At 42.9% G+C, this 20,969-nt stretch overlaps 1 pseudogene across 1 annotated transcript in view; it reads right to left on the bottom strand.

The window, feature by feature from the left end:
• Positions 1-323: 323 nt before the first annotated feature.
• LOC143572726 (monooxygenase 1-like) overlaps positions 324-20,969 on the bottom strand; it is a 52,642-nt pseudogene continuing 31,996 nt past the window's right edge. The window contains exons 3-5 of the transcript XR_013142312.1: positions 1,839-2,016; positions 1,032-1,259; positions 324-939 (exon numbers count right to left, since the gene is read on the bottom strand). The product of XR_013142312.1 is annotated as a monooxygenase 1-like (transcript). The remainder of the gene's footprint in view (positions 940-1,031; positions 1,260-1,838; positions 2,017-20,969) is intronic.

Raw genomic sequence — 20,969 nt, 5'->3', positions numbered from 1 at the left:
ATTAGATGCAAGCCTTGTAATAGTTAAAACAATGTGTGTAATTTTGTATGGTTGGTGTATAAAAGGCATTCAGGATTAATGGAGTGTCCTGACCGTTATATATATGCGTTACCCGGACCCTAAAATTCGCGTGTTCCATCTTTTGAGATTATTGGGCCCAAAAGATGATGGGCTAATTACTAATGGGCTAAGCAGGGTAATCTCTTCATATGTAGTCAAATATACATATTTTGTATAGCTACGAATACTTCGATTATTACGATTAATGTTGTCTTTAATTTGATAATATGGCCATGATTATTCATATTTCACTAGTGCACCACAATTTACGTACTCCATCTATATGTAACGCTTATATATAATCGAACCTGCAATCATAATACACAACTTATTCGAGTTTATATCTTTGCACTAACTCGATAAACAATTATGTTTATCAAAGATCACCACAATCATAATCCATATAACTCATCTGATTTCGAAAAAGAAGAGTCGCTAACATGATAGATATAAACTTCTTTTGACACGATGAAGTACCCGATATCATGCCAATGAGATATGTTTGCAATGACAATCGAACCACTCTGATCCTCCGTTGCCTTACAAACCGATTAAAAGCTTCCTCCACTTTACGGACATGGTTCAAACCCATAATTTGAGCCATATTTCTAGCCAAGACGATCGCGTCTTCTAGCGAGGCTGAACCACCATGCCCCAAAAAGGGACCCATGACATGCATAGCATCACCAGCAACTATCACTGTACCTCTAGAGAATGTGCCCGTTAATAAGTCCCATGGGGCGCGATATCTTAATTGTTTCAACGATAATGAATTAGGGTCTGTGGTTTTAATCATTTCTTGAATTTCTTCGGGATAATGGCTTAGCAACTGTAGGGTGTGTTGTCGTATCATCTCGGGATCTTTCCAAAATTTCTCATCTGTTCATCATAGTTGTAAAATGAAACAAGTTATTATGTAACATTTGAAGTCATAATAAACATAATTAAAGACTTAAAGTTGATAACAAAACTACCTTTAGAAATGCTTGATTGTGTACAGAACCAATATACCAAGTTATGATGGGAATTCTACCCACAACTAGGTTATCTTTCTTGAAACGAGTGAACTCGTAGGTAAAGGAATGACCGAATGGGTAGTTTGTTAAGCCTCTAACTTCACATAAAGAAAACTTCTTTGTAGGCTTGAGGTTAAGGAAATCGGCAACTATGGACTTGGCACCATCACAACCGATTACAACCTACAATGACAAAGAAACATTATAGATTTGAGGACCTTCAACGTTGGAGAAAATGTTGCAGCTCTCTTTGGAAGTGATAGTAGTCGGTAATCCGTGGATGAAGGTTAGCTAGTGGGGAAAGTCAAGAACGAATTGATAACCAGAAACACAAACAAACTCACAATTTTAGGAATTATTATTATTATTATTATTATTATTATTATTATTATTATTATTATTATTATTATTATTATTATTATTATTATCAAGAAACTAACTCAAAACTAGAATTGTTTCTACCAAAGAATGATAATTTACCAACGGATCAACGAAGGGTGTTTCATTGACATATCATCATCATGAAGGCGTGTTGTCAAAAAAGCATTGACCCATACCTCACTCGCTGATCATCAGGAGATTATAGACGGATCGATATTATAAAATTATATATATTTTTTCATTTCCTTTTTGTGGTTTGAACTATCTATTACTGATTTTCTTTTTTGTTATTGATAATTAGTTTTCTATTAACAGTGAAATCATTGGATCCATTAGTGCTGACTAGGTGTAGTTATTATACTCATGTCATGATGTCAGTACCTTAGTAATAAGTGTGGTTCCATCGATGAATCTAAGAATTTGTTTAGTACTGTGTTGGTCCAATTTTATAGATTCAAGTTGGCAACCGAACTTTACAGTAGCGGGTGGAAGTGCAGCATAAAGAGTGTCTATGATATCCTTCCTTCTCAAGCAACGTGTTTCACCAACACAGTGGTACCTTAATATACAAAAACAACTAAAAGAATTAGCCCAATATATATGCGCTCTTTACATATTTTTATATATAAGAAGGTTTTTCAATTGTATAATGGCTCAATCCTTTATATTTTTCTCATTTTATCTCACAAAGACCATAACTGATAAATGTCAAACTATGATGTCATTAAATTTTATATACAGGACTTCTCGTTGAATTTTAAGATTACCAACTTAATCATACGAGATAAATACGTCTACACTTTAGACACTTATCTGGAATATATTATAAATGAGTGGATAATTAACAATTGGTTCTGGTTTTCTTAACTTGATTTCTTGGTTACTCGACAATTTAGATTATGATGTCAAATGTTTGAAAATTAAAAAAGTGAAGAACACCATTTGAAGGTGATCATAAACACATATGCATGCCTTGAGTTTGTCACAAAAAAAAATTGTTTACGTTATTATAATAACAACTTACAATAATATTTCGTCTAGTCTCCCAACGTCAAGTGATACAACTCTTTCCCTGTATAAAAATGGTACCATATAGCATGCTAAAACGTCACTAACTTATTCGTGAGGACACATACCAAAAGTTACAAGAACACGCGACAACATATCTCAAAATAATCATTAAAGTATTAAAGAATATTTGATAATTAAACATTAGCTAACATCAGATAGGAGAAACAATATTATAAACAAGTATCAGATACAATATAAGAACCAAACAATTTACTCGTCATAGAACATCGGTTTTTACTATGTTAAATTAAAAAAATAAAGTTTGTCCACGAGAAAAATATGATGGACCTTTGCAAAGGGATGGAAGTGTGACGGAGGATGTCGGAGACACCAAGCTGATCTAGAGCTCGCCACCCGTTTGGTCGAATCGTGATCGCTGCTCCCGTGACGTTCCTTAGACTTTCTGATTTCTCCATCACTATGCTTCTGATCCCTTTCATGTGAAGAGCGAGGGCGGTCGCTAACCCGCAAATCCCTGCCCCGATTATCACCTGAAGAGGTAGGTCCCAGCAGAGACCAGTTGGTCCCGCAAGACTCACCTTGAACAGGGACGTCTGCGCAAAGGCCATCTGCTCCCGCCGGACCCACCATGCTCATAGAATCTTACGCGCAGTACGCAAGCTGTACACGCAGGGAAAGCCTCCCAATGGTGAAGTACCCCGCCTGTTCCCGCAGTTGCGGATACAAGCCATCAGGGAAGGCTACCCGCAGACAGCAGGGCTACACGCACAAGACACTAGCTACTTCAGCAGTCACGTGAAGGCATGAGCAAGGCGGGAACAATCCCGCCCAAATGAGCCAGTCTGATTCTGAAAGATCTTTTGTACCATACCTACCAAGGTATGGATAGGACAGACGATCTGACCAGAACAGCCCATGAGCCAATCACAGGGTGACAGCTCACCGACAACAGTGCGAGGAGGAGCACCCTCTAGTACTGTTTCACTATTAGCCGCTGCCTACTCACCAACCCTTACTGTGGAGCATGCGCAGCCTACAGTTGGTGGAATAGTGTTACTGTTGGCCGTAACCTATTCACCAACCAGCATGGCCTGCGTACAATCCACAGTCAGTGGGACGTGCATAGTCTACAGTTGGTGGAATAGTGCAGCCGACTTTGTTACTGTTGGCCGTAACCTACCCACCAACCAGTATGGCCTGTGCGTAATCCACTGTTGGTTGAACAGGAATACTATTCAGCCGGCTGTACCTTCTAGAAAACCTACCTTCGGCTATAAATACTCCAACATCTTGGAATGGTAAGATCATCTGCTATCCAGTTATCTAGCAATCTCTTAATATACACTTATATTCAGAGCAACCTAGTCTGATTCTCACGCCGGAGGGTGGTCACAAGGAGGAACCCCCCCCTTCTCAGTGACGAGCTTACGGTGTTTGTTTTGCAGGTCTCCTGAAGAACAGCCTTCTCAGCTAGACCTCATTCGTGGGAAACATTACTTAACCCCCAGATTATCTATAATCTGTACCGGGTCACTTAGTGTTTCTTCATTGGCGCCATCCGTGCATAAAAGCTAGAACTATTTTAGTTTTCACAATTTCTGAAGAAATGGTTAACGTTACTCCGGTCCAAAGGCCTGTAACTGACCAAGAAACCCCGGTAACCACCCCAGCAACTGGGGGGAACACCGGCGGTTATACAATCCTTACGAACACTACCCCGACTACCCAAGCCGGGGCAAGTGGAGTAAATATTCCATTGGGGTTCACCAATACCCAACTGGAAAAACGAACGAAGGTCCCTCGCCAAACACTAGATCAAGTGAAGGCGTGGGCCGAAGCACGGCAAAGAGAATTCCAAGCCGAATTGGATGAACGCTTGCGTTCAGCTCAACAGGCTGACGAATTCACCAGTACTCGCCAACACCTCAATATGAGCAGTGACTGCGAGTACTCAGAAGACGAGTTGGAGTCTGATACCGACGCGAACCCTCGCCATAAGGCGAAAGGGAAGCGTAAGGACACGGACATCCAACCAAAAAGGAATTTTGGGGAAGCTTTTAAACCAATCGCGGAGAGAAACCCGCGTGACTTCTCCAAAACCTTTAGACCAACTGCCACAAATGCAGGAAGGTCAAAATTCGCAAGAGACATTGCGGAGGCAATCGCCCCGAGAAGTGCCAAACAAATGTCAAACATTGGCACTTATGATGGTCTATCCGACCCAGACGACCATCTGAACAGGTTCATTGCGGGGGCTACCGTCAGCAACTGGACGGAACCCACGTGGTGCTACATGTTCCAGATGACTCTGGTCGGAGCAGCCAGGGCATGGTTCGATCGTTTACCGATCCACCACATATATGACTGGGCGGACTTTCAGAACAAGTTCAGCCAGCACTTCAGCCAACAGAGGAAGTACACTGAAGAGCAGTGGACGATCCTAAACTGCGTGAGAGAGGAGGATGAATCTTTACTAGACTTCATCACTCGCTTCAACTCTAAAAAGCTTAGTCTCGGCAACATAAGTGAGGATCTGGTTCGCGCCGCCTTCATCCAAGGCGCCGAATACCCAGAACTTATCCGCACGTTGACGGGTAAGGATGGCATGCCATCCACATGGGATGCCATCATGACGGCGGCAAAGCGCTTTGCCGAGACGGAAAAGCAACTGGGAAGGGACCTTCCCCAGAATACGCACCTCTACACGCAGAGGACAAGAGAGAACAATGTCCGGATCGCCCGGCACAACAAAAAGAGGAGGCTAGGTATTTGGCAGTCAAGGGTAAACTTTGACACCTCATCCAGCTCTCGCCCTCTTGTTGGCGGAAGGGACAACACACACCCTTCAAATCGAAAACACCGGTGGACGCCACTCACAAAGAGCGTCACGGAGATATTTGCCACGGAAAAATTGCCATGGCCCAAAGCCCCATCGATCCGGCAGAAACCTAATGCGGATCAAAGCAAATCCTGTGATTTCCACGGGACAAAGGGTCATGGTACTGAAGAGTGCACATCCTTGAAGGATATTATTGAAACATTTGTTAAGGATGGAAGGCTTGCACATCTCGTGGCATCGATCAGGAAAGGAGGAAGGAATGACAACCGGTACAGAGGTAACGGACGAAAGCCCGTCGACATCAGCATCAACATGGTTCATGGCAAGGTCAGAGGAAGAAAAAGACGGGTGATAGAACCATGCGCGTGGAAGGAAGCTGAGGTGCGCTTCCCGCGAGTGCCAGGAGGCCCCAGCAAAGAAGGCCCCATCGTCATCAGAAGCCAGCTGGGGCACTACATCACCTCCCGCACTCTTGCTGACAACGGCGCTTCGTCGACAGTGATGTACAGGCAGTTCTTTGATAAGCTGGATGATGAAGACAAGGAACGCTTGGAAACGGTCTACGCTTCAATGGAAGGGTTTGATGGCAGTACAGAAACACCCCTGGGTATCCTATCTTTCCCCGTTACTCTTACTGATGGGAATCATTCACGCACAGAAGACGTGGATTTTGTCGTGATGAAAAAGCCACACCACACATACGACATCCTATTCGGAAGAGATGGGATGGCAAGATTCAACGCCGTGGTATCTTCAGTCCACGGCATGATGGGATGGCCAACAGCTGAGGGTGTAGCAATGATCTCTGGCATTCCCCAGGTATGCATTGCATCTGTCTCATCTAAACCCAAACCGAAGAAGGCTAAACCAACCGTCACTGAACCAGAAAAATGGGCCTTCAATGGCAAATACCCCGACCAGGCCGTTACCATTGGACCAACAATTGTTGATCCCACCCGCACCTTACTCAAGCGCTTACTGCAGAAAAACGCTGACATCTTTGCGTGGACACCAGCTGACATGACTGGTGTACCCCGAAGTAAGGCGGAGCATAAGCTCAAATGTGATCCGGCTGTTACGCCAATCGTACAAAAGCGCAGGGTAATGGGGCCTGAACAAACTAACGCGTGTAGAACCCAAGTCAAGGAACTCCTTGACGCAGGCATCGTACGCGTTAGTAGATATCAAACATGGGTTGCAAATCCCGTAATGGTACCGAAGAATGACAAACAATGGCGCATGTGCATAGATTTCAAAGATTTGAACAAAGCATGCCCCAAAGATTGTTATCCGTTACCAGAAATTGATCTCAAAGTGGATTCGTTGGCGCCATTTCGCCTTAAATGCTTCTTGGATGCGTATAAGGGGTACCACCAAATCCACATGGCCATTGATGACCAGGACAAAACCGCATTTCGGACGCCCGATGGTACATTTTGTTATAAAATGATGCCATTCGGACTTAAGAATGCAGGGTCCACGTACCAACGACTAATGGACAAAGAGTTTCATGCCCAAATCGGGAGAAACTTGGAAGTCTATATGGATGATTTGGTCATCAAAAGCCTCGAGCCTGAGGCGATGTTGAAAGACATTGAAGAAACTTTCAACACGCTCCGAAAGATAAACATGAAGCTCAACCCGAGCAAGTCTTCATTTGGGATGGAAGAAGGGAAGTTCTTGGGAGTCATTGTTACTAAAGATGGCTTTAGAGCGAACCCTGAAAAGGTCGAAGCCATTGTTAAAATGGAATCACCTACCACCATCAAACAGGCTCAGACACTGAATGGGCGACTAGTCGCACTTAATCGCTTCTTGGCAAACCATGCGGATAAGTCGTTTCCTTTCGTGTCAACACTGAGAAACTGCCTGAAGAAAACGCACTTCCGCTGGACACCAGAAGCGGAAGCAGCTTTTCAGGAGATTCGGTCACGCCTGATCGAACTTCCAACGCTTACAGCACCACAAGCGGGAGAGGAGTTAATCCTATACCTTTCCGCAACAGATAGAGCAACCGGGGCAGTCTTGCTAGTAGAACGAAAGGGCATCCAGATGCCAATCTATTATGTTAGCCGTGTACTAACAGACGTAGAAACCCGGTACTCTACCCTCGAAAAATTGGTCTTAGCACTTATACACGCTTCACGCAGGCTAAGACGATATTTCCAGGGCCACCCAATCACCATTCTCACCAACTTCAAACTCTCAAATGTTCTAGGCAAACCCGAATTATCGGGACGTCTAGCCAAATGGGCAATTGAATTGGGAGAATATGCAATTAAGTACAAGCCAAGACCAGCCATAAAAGGCCAGGTCTTGGCCGATTTTATTGCAGAAGTCCCCGTTTCGCGGGAAAAAGAGTGCCAGGAGGAGGCTCAACCCTCCCCAGCACGGGACGTCAATGATGTCTGGCGACTCTACACTGATGGAGCAGCCAGTAACGAGGGTTCAGGCGCAGGGTTAAAATTAACCAACCCAGCAGGCCAAGAATATACTTACGCTATTCGGCTGGACTTTCCAAGTACGAATAACGAAGCCGAATATGAAGCATTCTTGGCCGGTTTGAGAATTGCGCGTAAGATGGGAGTGAAAAACTTAGAAGCCCACGTGGATTCCATGCTGGTGGCCAACCAAATAAATGGAACATACACGGCTGTGAATGACACCATGGCCCTGTACCTCGCCCAGGCAAAAACCCTTATGCGTGATTTTAGTGATTGTAAAGTCATACACGTCAAGCGCAGCGAAAACAAATCTGCGGATGCGTTAAGCAAGCTTGCATCACTAGCCTTCACCCACTTGGGAAAGGACATCCGCATTGAACTCCTCGAAGCACCATCAGTCCCGCACAAGGAAATTTGTGTCATCCAGAATACAGAAACATGGATGACACCAATAATAAATTACCTTGCAGCGGGAATACTACCAGAGTCAAAAACACAGGCAAGAAAACTACGCTGTAAAGCACTGAATTATCAACTCGTCAATGACATCCTTTACAGACGTAACTTTCTTGGCCCACTCTTGAGATGCGTGGACAACCAAGATGCCGGCTACCTCCTAAGGGAAGTACACGAAGGCATCTGTGGGGTACACGCAGGCCCCCGCGCTGTTGTAGCCAAGCTAAACAACGCGGGATACTTTTGGCCGGGGATGCATACGGATGCACTGGCATACATCAGAAAATGCAGGTCTTGCCAGCTTTACGCACCTAACACGCATCGCCCAAAAAACGAACTGGTTCCAGTCACTTCTTCGTGGCCATTTCAGAAGTGGGCCATCGATGTGACAGGCCCATTTCCTACAGCAGCAGGAAATGTTCAGTTCCTAGTGGTAGCCATCGACTACTTCACCAAGTGGATAGAAGCAAAACCTTTAGCCCAAACAACCGCAAAGCATATCAAAAAATTTATTTGGGAATTTATAATTTGTCGTTTTGGACTTCCACAGAATTTGGTGAGCGATAACGGCACCAACTTTGCTGACAAGAAGCTACAACAGTGGCTGAAAGAACTTCAAATCACCCACACCTTTACCTCAGTGGCACACCCGCAAGGTAATGGTGAGGTGGAAAGAGCAAACAAGAGCATCGTCGAAGGCATCAAGAAAAGACTTTTGAAACACAGATCCGGCTGGGTGGACGAGCTTCCGCACGTCCTTTGGGCAAACAGAACGCTGAAGAAGGCCAGTACGGGGGAAACCCCGTTCAGCCTCACTTATGGCACGGAAGCCATGGTTCCGGTCGAAATTGGTCTACCCTCACCAAGGGTCTTGAGTCAGCCAGAAGACAATGATGCGGAAAGACGGTTGGATCTTATGCTAACCGAGGAACGCAGAGACTTAGCCGCAGTGCGTGAAGAGAATTACAAACGACAAATGCAAAAGTACTACAACACGCGGGTAAAACTCTGCAACTTCAAGGAAGGAGACTACATACTGCGTAACAACGAGGCTTCGAACCAAGAACGCCCAGGAAAGTTGGCCCCAGTCTGGGAAGGGCCATATGTTATCAAACAAGTTCTGGGAAAGGGCGCATACCGGCTCGAAAGGCTCGATGGCACTCCCATCCCAAGAACATGGAATGGAGCTCAATTACGCAAATGTTATATGTAGATCAATTCCAAAACTTGTAAAGAAAAGGCCAAGAGCCACTTCTAATGGAAATGATTCTCCTTTCATAATGTGTTTACCTTTATTCTTATGAACTCCCCACTGGTGCCGGTGTTTACCACAAAGGGGGAGAAGTAAGTCGTTACGTGTGGAAGGCGGCAAAACCCGTATAAACACAACGTTAAAAATAAGGGAAACCTACACGCAGGTATGATGTAAGTAAAGTTTAGCCACCCTTGTAAGTGCAAGTGACGGTCTTATCCGCACAATCACAAATAAGGAAGCAAAACTTTAAACTATCATTTACCACGTTCAAAGGTTATCCTAAAAAAAAAAAAAAAAAAAAAAAAAAAAAAAAAAAAAAATTACAAGGGAAAAAGGAAACCCTACACGCAGGTCAGGTATGGGTAAAGTTTAGCCATCCTACCAAGTGCAAGTGACGGTTCTATCCGCACAATCACGAAGGAGGAAGCGAAACTTTAACCCACTATCAACCACGTTCAAAGGTTAACTTATCCTAAATACTTAGAAATGAGGAAAACCTGCACGCAGGTCAGATAAAGGTTAAAGTTTAGCCATCCTACCAAGTGCAAGTGACGGTTCTACCCGCACAATCACGAAAGAGGAAGCGAAACTTTAACCCATCATCAACCACGTTCAAGAGGTTAACTTATTCTAGAACACTTGGAAAATTGCTAACTTAAACTAAGTATGCAAGTCATGAGTTTATAAAGCAGGGAATCCAAAGAAGGAAATAACAATCTTATACGCAAAAAGATTTATATTTCAGTAATATATTACAAGAATGGCCGGGTTACTACCCGCCTAGAAGAGAATCTATACAAGTCTAAGCAATGGAAAGGGATCTTCGGGGTCAAGCTTCAGGGCCGCCTCCACTAGGACCCGCTCCGTCAGAAGAACGGGGTGGTTCGAGGAAAGCTTTGAGGACAGCTAACCCATCATCAGCAACAGCTACTTCATCCACCTTTTCCACCACTGGATGCGGGAAGGCGGCGTATTGGTTCAATGCTTGGTCGTAAATGGCTTCGGTATCCACATCGAACAAAGGGAAGTTGGAAGGCGGGACGCCTTTCTCAACAAACCCTAGACCAAGCATGAAGCCGGCTTTTTCCCCATCATCATGAGAAGCGTTGAGGGCTGCGGTCATAGCATCATCGTAGGAGGTCTCTGAAAAGACCCGACGCACAACCTACAAAGAAAAAAAAAAATATACAAGTGTTAGAACCCTCTTACAAAAGAAATGCGTGAAGATAAATCTAAACATACCTGAGGCAACGCTTCTCGAAGAAGCCATTGGAGGGCAGCTTGAGCTTCGGTATGGGCGCGTTCGGCTTCGCTCTTGTTAAGGTTGGCAAGTAAAACTTCCTTAGCGGCAGCCTCTTCGACGCCCTTAAGCTTCCGCTCGGTTTGGTCAAGCACCCCCCTCTGGTCCAGGATTTCCTGGAGTTTCTTGGCATCTTCCATTGCCAAGGCATCATGAGCGCGTTGGAGAGCCTCTAATTTGCCTTTCAGCTCCTCATTCTCCAAACGCAGAGGCTCAGCAACGGCTTCAGCCTGGGCAACCCTCTCGGTTGCGTTTCGCGCAGTTTCCCTGGCCAGCCGAAGCTGTTCATTCACAGCTTGGGCAGCCTTGGAACGGGCCTCGAGTCGCGCCTGAACTTCAACCTCGAGGGCCTTGAAGGCCTTCTCCTTGGCGGCGGCAGCTGCCGCCAGCTGTTGGTTCTCCTCCCGGAGAGCACGCGCTTCAGATACGTCTTTGGCACGAGCTGCTTTCAACTTGTCGTTTTCACGACAAAGCAGCTCGATGCGCGGCTGCATCCGGGCCTGGAGAACCCGAAGCTCATTGGTTAGCCTACCCTCCTGGTAGCTAGCCATGGCTTCCCCCAACGCACCATGAGGAGCAGCGTGGCGAGCCCAGTCCACGCACTCCACAGGGGTACGAAGGGTTGTTCCTCGGCGTATGTTCCATCGTGGAACATACACTTCATTGGAATCCGACACTGCAAAAGAAACAAAGACAGTAAGGAAAAGATAAAAAAAAAAAAAGGGGGAAAAACAAAGGAACCCTACGCACCTGTAGGGTCAATGACAGGCCGATATCCGCCAAACCCATCACCTGAACCTAAAGGAAATCCATCCAACAGGTCAGGCAGATGGGAAGGTGGCAAAGATCGGCGGGAAGCCCTGCGCGTACCTGATGGTCCGGCTGTCGTTGCCGGTGGCGCGGGCATGGTGGCAGCCGCCGTGGTCGCCGTCGTGGTCTCCGCCGCGGTCGCCGCCTCCTCAAAAGCAGCAGTAACCGCCGGTTCCGTGAAGGATGCTGTAAAAATCGCACTCACGGCCGACGGTGACGTCATCTCGGCCAGAACAGTTGGCTCGACGGAACGAGCAACTGGACCAGCGGATGCAGGCGCAGGCGACTGGGTCGACGCCTCAGGAAGGCTGACCGAGCCTACCGTCATTGGCGAGGAGGTACTCCCCTGCATTTCACCCCGGATTGCATCAACATTCACGCCTGCACAGAGTGTTAAAAGAAAATTATGAAGTGACAAATCTACAAAGGCATTATGATTATACTTACGGGTTTTCTTGACCCTGAACGTACGGACGGGCGGGGAGGAACCCGATGGAGCCGGCCTCTTGGTTCCGGTCACCGTCGTCTTCGTTGGTTCTCCGGAGGTAACGGTCGTAGCCTCCGGAGCAGTGGTCTTCTCACCAACGGGCTTCCCCGCAACCTCTTCACTATCTGACTCCGTGTCAGATAGAACCACTGGATCAGCTGTGGAGGCCTTCTCCTTCCCCTTCACGCCGGCAGCAGTCTTCTTCTTCCGCACAAGGGGAGGACCATCTGCGGATTCCTCAGAAGAAGATAGGATGTAAGGATTTCCAACAGCGGGTACAGCATTGAGGGGTTCGGGCTAAAATATCTCCTTACCTGGCCGCCGGTGGCTCAGGATCTCTTGGCCCGGCGGATAGACCTCCACAAACCTATCCGCCGTTTGCTCCAGGATGGGCAACTCATTGTCGTCCAGAGCACGAGTGCCCACCCGCACGGGACTGTCAGCTTCCCGCGGGAACATGAGCGACTCCAAATTATTCCCCTCTGAAAGAAAAGAAACAGTTAGAAAATAAACTAATATCAGCAAGAAAGACAAGACATACCATAAGGAATAGAGTTCAAACCGTATTCGAGAAGGATAGGAAACCGAGACGCATCCTTCCATACCCGGCTCATCCCCAGCAGCACCATCCCGGACTCCGCAAACCGGTAAACCGGAGATTGGACCCGGGATATCTTCGCGAACCATTCCGCCTCCTGGTAGCTGGAAGCGTGAAGGCTCGGAAGCGCTTGACCCTTCTTGAACTTCATAGCAATAGGGATGGCGCGGGCAGAGATGTAGAAGAACTCCCGCTTCCACGATCGGAGACTGCGCTCGGTCACGCAGATCTTTAAACCCTTAATACGGGTTGTCAGGGTGTACCACCCTTGGACGCACCTCCAAGTATAGAAGGTCATCAGGCGGTCCACGTAGGGCTCAATACCCAGAATCCGGCACACCCACTCGAAGTGCCGGACCTTGGCAATCGCCATCGGATGCACCTCGGTCAGGTGCACCCCGTGCCTCTCCAGGACACGGTACATAAACTTTGTCAATGGAAACCTAAGGTTTCCATACACAAAGAATGCAGCATATACCCCGATCTTGCCACTGGGGGCATCGTACACAGTCTGGTGAGATTCAGGAAACTCAGGCTCGAGGGACTCGAGCATGAACTTCCTGACGATGTACTGGTACTGATCGACAGGTAGAGCACACTGGCACTCGCCAGCAGTACTCCTATCGTCGGCTACAGCTTCAGCATCATGAGAAGACATTTTTGCAGAAAGAAGAGTGATTTCGGGAAAATGCTTGCCTGAAAAAGGGGAGTATTTGCCGGAAATCACTAAGAAGAAGAAGAGGTGAAAGTGTGAATTGCAAATAACCCTCTCCCCCTTTATATAGTAATCGCAATTAATGCGGTGAATTTAATGCGGAGGAGAGAGAAATCGACAGTGCAATGAAACTATGACACGTGGCAAAAAGCAAGCTGGCAACAGCTGTTGAAAGGACGTGCCAGTAACTTCGCGGCCACGCGCCCGAAAAAACACGCCCACGCGCCTGAAAAAGCGACTGGAATGACCATGTTCTGTCACGTCACCATAACTTCCTGCACGTCCTGACACAGTCAGAAGAAACTGTCGCACGACGTTTCAGATGTTTGGATTGTTCTTATCCTTACCAACCTTTTGAATTTCAAAATTCAAAAACATTCAAAATTAAGCGGGAAAACACCCCTTACCTTGGCAACCAAGTAACCATAAGACGGACGCGGGTACAGTGTTAAGGTAAAACCCTTCACATACCTTGCACCCGCAGGGAATTGAAGCCAAGAATACCCCGGCAACAAAGTAACTATAAGACGGGTGCGGGTGCAGTGTTCACGCAAAATCCTTCACATACCTAGCACCCGCAGGGAATTGATGCCAGGGGCACCTTGAAAGTAAAGTAACCGTAAGACGAGCGCGGGTACAGTGTTCAGGCAAAACCCTTCACGTACCTAGCGCTCCGCTGGGAATTGAAACCAAGAAGGATCTTCTGGGCAATGCTTGCGGAAACGGAAATAACACCCCCGCATAGCGGGAAGGTCGAGAACTACATTGTTTGAGGCTCCAGGATGGAATTGGTGGTTTAAACATAATTGATCACTATGTTCAAAACCACTAAAACCTCATGGAGAATCCACACAAGTGAGACTCAACGCTCCTGACTTGCGAGAAGGTTACATACCTACCCGCATCATACCCAAAGATCAAGCAAAAAAATCGGGAATTTTTGCAAGTGACATTAGGAAACCCGAGGGAAGAATCCCCACGGAGAACCTTAAAACTAAACCCTTTTCAAAACCCCTTGCTTAAAGTCCAAAAGTTCACCTCACTTTATTAAACATTCGTGAGAAGAACATTGGACTGGGGGGACTTGAAGAGGTAGGTCCCAGCAGAGACCAGTTGGTCCCGCAAGACTCACCTTGAACAGGGACGTCTGCGCAAAGGCCATCTGCTCCCGCCGGACCCACCATGCTCATAGAATCTTACGCGCAGTACGCAAGCTGTACACGCAGGGAAAGCCTCCCAATGGTGAAGTACCCCGCCTGTTCCCGCAGTTGCGGATACAAGCCATCAGGGAAGGCTACCCGCAGACAGCAGGGCTACACGCACAAGACACTAGCTACTTCAGCAGTCACGTGAAGGCATGAGCAAGGCGGGAACAATCCCGCCCAAATGAGCCAGTCTGATTCTGAAAGATCTTTTGTACCATACCTACCAAGGTATGGATAGGACAGACGATCTGACCAGAACAGCCCATGAGCCAATCACAGGGTGACAGCTCACCGACAACAGTGCGAGGAGGAGCACCCTCTAGTACTGTTTCACTATTAGCCGCTGCCTACTCACCAACCCTTACTGTGGAGCATGCGCAGCCTACAGTTGGTGGAATAGTGTTACTGTTGGCCGTAACCTATTCACCAACCAGCATGGCCTGCGTACAATCCACAGTCAGTGGGACGTGCATAGTCTACAGTTGGTGGAATAGTGCAGCCGACTTTGTTACTGTTGGCCGTAACCTACCCACCAACCAGTATGGCCTGTGCGTAATCCACTGTTGGTTGAACAGGAATACTATTCAGCCGGCTGTACCTTCTAGAAAACCTACCTTCGGCTATAAATACTCCAACATCTTGGAATGGTAAGATCATCTGCTATCCAGTTATCTAGCAATCTCTTAATATACACTTATATTCAGAGCAACCTAGTCTGATTCTCACGCCGGAGGGTGGTCACAAGGAGGAACCCCCCCCCTTCTCAGTGACGAGCTTACGGTGTTTGTTTTGCAGGTCTCCTGAAGAACAGCCTTCTCAGCTAGACCTCATTCGTGGGAAACATTACTTAACCCCCAGATTATCTATAATCTGTACCGGGTCACTTAGTGTTTCTTCATCACCACTTCATCATCAGACATCGATTGCTACTTCTTAGAGAGATCAAGTGTTTGTTCATAAAGGAATTAATGGCTAATGTCAAACAATCATATTAAGGATGTTAAAGAATGTTGGGTCCTCCACCAAAAGAACATACAGACAAACAACAGATAAAAAAAACAATATATTAGAAGACTAATTTTAAGTAACCTCAATTAGGAATAGTTGGGTTGCCTCAAAATTTGTAGTTTCACATGTGAAACCCAAAATCAATTAGCTTTAAACAAAAATTGAAAATGGTTCAAATAAGAAATAATTGTTTTGTAGGAAGACTTAAAATAAAGCATACTGTGTAATTAAAACTATTATATAGTTTTTAGCACATCTTACTACTCTAATAAATAACTACTATTATATGCCACTTGTCACACTCTCATCCATTCTCATATTTTTAACCCATTTTCTAAAATATGAATCTTACATGGGTCATTACCATCCACTTTATTGTTATTAATTCCTACCATCTTTTATTCCAATCAAAACTAGATCCCAAATTTCTCCCAACTCCATCACGAACTATCGGCCCTCTCCATGGCCTCCACCACCACCAGTGCCGGCAACGAAATAACCCCTCTCCACGGCCGCAGCCGCCACCACCACTATCGCCCCTCTCCACGGCCACCTCCACCACCACCACATCCTCTAGATATCGATAAATGCTTTTGAGGTACTGATAATATGATGACGGAGGTACTGATAATAAGTATAATTACTTATTAAGTATAATAAGTATAATTACTGATAAATACTTATCAGTAATATGATGACGGAGGTACTGATAATAAGTATAATAAATATAATTACTGATAAATACTTATTTTATTGGACCTAATACCGGTGTTCCGCTTCATTTGAAGGTATATTATATACCTAATTATTATTATTCAACCTAATTCTCCATTATGCCATGTTATGTAATTTGTTCTGCTACTAATTATGTGTTTATTGTTACTCTGTTGTGTACAACTGCTGCTTGATTTAAAATAATAATCGGTATGCGTGTTGTTGCAGCTCAGGTCATTAGGATGTATATATGTTATATATATGTTACATATTATGATTATACTTATAGGGGATTTTCCTCATACTGATAATATATGGTTGTTGAGGTACTGATAATATGATGATGGAACACACTTATATAATTAAATCAAAAAATCATATGTTGTATGTTGATGATTTTGTTCAGTAGTGTGTTCGTGAACTGTTCTTTTGTCTAATAATAGCTTAAAGAACGAACACGAACAAGGCTTCATTCGTTCAGTTTGGTAAGGTCGTGTTTGTTTATTTATGTCTCCCAATGTCTGATAACGTGTTCGTTCATTTACGTTCGTTATTTTACGTTTGTTAATGTGGAATTATTTATTCCACATCCTAATCTGGTTAAAGAAACTTCACTTATAGGTAAATGTTAGTCTTTTAATATAAAAGTTTTTGACCTTTTATTGTTTTACCCTTCATTGGTTAAACGTTCTTTTCTTTTTTATTATTACTATATTGAAGATTAAAATATTCATATATGTATGATAAAAGGTGCACTTTCAAGAAAAAAAAGATCATGATGACTCAACTTATTTGCAAGAAGTTGATACAGAAAAAAAATGTTATATGGACTACATGACATGGAAGGAGTAGATATCATCATTGTAATAATTTCAGGTAAATACATATTTATTTACAAGTATACAACACATTTTTCTGTGTTTTTTTGTCCACTTAAATAATTATTATATTATTATAACATGCTTGAGGGTGAAATGGACAAACTTGAAATAGAAGAAGCAGGTTTTATGAAATGTTTGAGTGTTCTTGATGTTGCTCTGCACAAGTTTTTCCTCTAAAGATTTAGAGGTTCAAGAACAGGTTAATTTAACATTAAAATTTAAATTCTGTCATTTTTGTGTCCTTCTTGATGGATATTTTTGGCAAAATAATAGTCTTGTCGTAAAAAACAAAGTTTTGTAGGTGTATCTAGTTGTTTTTATAAAAAGATGTGGACTTCTGTTTTTCTTAATTTTGTCGTATGTACTTGATGTGTGCATGTGTTAAATCTTTTTGTGTTAGTCTAATATGTGTATTTTTGTATGTGTTTCATCCCATTGAGCAATAATTTGAAATTTATGATGATTAATATGAATAGAGATATGTTAGGGGCTGTTTGTTTATATCTGAATGAAACCATTTAGATGTAAACATCTGATTCATTCAGACTTCAGACTGTTTGGTTCCAAACAGAAAAAAATTTGAATGGTTAAAATTAGGTCTGAATCATTCAGACTTATTGTTGTTGTTGAATGAGACATAGGCTCATTCAGATCTGAATGATCAGATCTGAATGAACCAAACAGCCCCTTACTAATGATGTGAGAAAACTGTTTGTTGTTTACTCTTTAAAACAATTTATTAGACGACAACATCATAATGTACATTGTCCTTTATCAACCCTTTATCAAAGAGTTTACTGAATAATTGTTGATCGTTCAGGAGAAACAACGACAACAACAAAAACCATTAAGGAAGGGTTTGGCTTACTTTTAACTTAAAGACATCCAAAATGTAATGTTTAGAGAGAAGGTAATGTGAACTCAAATTCAAAGAAAATAAGAACATGGAGGCTAGGTTTGCTAAAGAAAGCTTTGAAGACATGTACTAAAAAGTAGGTCATGTCCTTAATGTGTGTTGCATGTTGGTGGCTAAACTCTAAAATGCTAATAAACTGAAACAGGAGAATTTTATTATGTAAAATCATATTAATTCATAATAATCATATTATATAATTGTTTTTGTATGTTCAACATATGTACTTGATTAGGCGTATATTTTTAGTGTGTTAGCATTTAGTAAGAGTTGTGCATCTCATATGTTTTACTTTACGGGCTTTAACTATATATACTTATTATCTTTGGAATAACTGTATTTAATTGAAAATGCTAGATAAGCAAATTTTTGTTTATTCCAATGCACTATTCAAAACAAACTTAGAATTTAATCCACCAAATCATTAGCTCATATTAATTGATATATCCGTGAGAGCGCTTATACAAGACAATTATATAATCACAATTATATTAAATAAAAATTAAAGTTACCCGCGTGACGCGGGCTAATACCTAGTTCTAGATATAAATCATTAACTACCATATTCCAAAAGCATAGATCTATTCCTAAGCTTCTTAGGAAACTATGTATTTTTACGATAACTCATCCCAAGAAAGTTATAGACAAAACATGCGTCAATGAAACAAAGGATTTTTGGTAACCATAGTCATATTTATTGTTTGCTAATGAATCGATTGGCTTCAAACCCTTTATCGAGATCGGATATGTGCCCATGAGGGAGCCAAAAATCAAAGTTGTTCACAAGTATCATGTTTTGATTTTGATTATGGTTTTTAGTTGTGTTTTAACTTTGATTTTGGTTAATACTTTATTGTTTGCTCGTTCATTTGTCCTTAACATGGTTTATGTTTAATATCTATTTTTGGGTTTTGAAGGAAGAAGAACTGAGGGTATATTAGTAATACTTGGAACATTTAGTTTGGAAAGTTGAGAATTCCATCACATAAAGGAAGGAATGTGAATTCCTTTGATTGTTGGAAAGTTGCCCGGTTTTAATTCAATCAACAACCAATAGCATAAATTTCAAAGAAAATTTTTCCAATTTCAATTTCTTTGAAAATCACAAACCAAACAGGCCTTATCATTGATTCAAGCAACCAGGGGGTATATTTAGCCTAACCCTTCAATATATCAAAAATTGAGTGTAATACTTTCAATTCTCTCAAAAAAGAAAATTTAAAACTAAAGCATGTCATCAAACGTGTAATTTATATGTTACACAACTTAATTGAGTTAGTATCTTTGCACAAATACTATACATAACTATGTTTAAAAAATTTACGGTGATATTTAGTAGGCTTATGTAGTATATAATTTAGTTTATATAATTTTGGGCCGGCCCATGAGGCTCAAGTAATAAACCTATGGACAAGAAGTTTAAATAGAAAAATATACTCTATGCTTCACGGTCTTGCACATTTGCATTCGCTTTCTACTCTTCTACTTTCTCTCTCACTACGGGTTTTTGGCTAGAACACGATCCGAGTGTTGTTGGTGATTTTCGCTCACCTTCAACACGGATAGATCCGATACATTGTTGGGAGATCCATTCGAGAACCTACAATCCGTATGGATCTCCCAACTTGTTGCGTTGTCGTTTACTTTTATGCGCTTAACCATCTTCAACTTTAGTTTCCTCAAGCACTGCAATCTTAACAAGCATCTTCAAAGGTTATAAACCACGAATCCAACTCTCGAACGTCATGAAAATAATGTAGAAATGATAAGCTATGAACCCAGTCGAACAATGCGAAACCCACTTAATTTGACTTTCCTTGGTAAACTTGAACAACCACAAATTACCAACTTTAAAAAAAAATGCCCCGTGGTTTGACACAAATCTAACCCGAGTTGACCGGTGAACACATCTTTGATTTTCTATGGTCAAACAAAAGAAACATTGTGCAAACATCATGTTTTTGGATCAAACCTTCTAAAAGAAAGTTGTTCCTAACACATTGATCTAGTTGTCCCAATTTTTTTTATAACTAGTAATTTCATCCCGCATTGCGGGGAACTGTGACGGTCTATTTTAATGTTGTTTACCGAAACATAGAACTGTGACGGTTGATTTGAATGTTGTTTACCGAAACATAAGATTGATGGTGCCCAAGTCAATCACTTACGTTAATGCTCAACTTGTGATGCCATATTAGCCATATGCCATGAAAGAATCAAGTAAAGCTACATTAATGCTAAATTAGCCCTATGCAGTAGCAACGTGTGAATTACGTTTACAAACTGTGTAGCATTGACTATTCATGTTATGATACAACAAATTGATACAAAACACCCGAGATAATAAAAATCATATACAACGAAGTCCATCACAATGGTTTTTTATTCTGTTTTTCGTTTTTGAACCGGCCATCACAATGGTTTAAATCCCAATTTTCAATACCGGCGACTAAAAAGCAATTCATATATCCACACACATTCACAACCACATATATAAACAAATAATGTTAGATCAGATCAAAATCATATATCACATAACTGAAGTAAATCTATTTTGCGGAGATAGAATATGATGCAGTGGTCAGATTCATCATGGTCTTTAAACACCATTCAAGCCATGAACACCACGTGCAACATATAACCCCAAATGTGAAAACCGGATGCTCAGATCGATCAGTGTCGAGTGATCATCAGAAAAACAAACCCAAGACTCAAAACTCCCACTGAAGCCATGAACCCACCGAACAAACAACACTCAGCTCTAAACTTTCGAACGAACTCATAAGTCCATGCATTTCAACAAACCAACATTAATTAATAGAGCGAAAGCTTATAGGTAGAAACCCCAAACTAAA

The sequence above is a fragment of the Bidens hawaiensis genome, unplaced genomic scaffold (genome assembly GCF_021521415.1).
Source record: "Bidens hawaiensis isolate Kalapana, Puna unplaced genomic scaffold, B.hawaiensis_p1.1 tig00025998_1, whole genome shotgun sequence".
Classification (NCBI taxonomy): Eukaryota; Viridiplantae; Streptophyta; class Magnoliopsida; order Asterales; family Asteraceae; genus Bidens; species Bidens hawaiensis.
The sequence above is the reverse complement of the archived record's forward strand: the minus strand, read 5'-3'. Positions and strand labels throughout refer to the sequence as shown.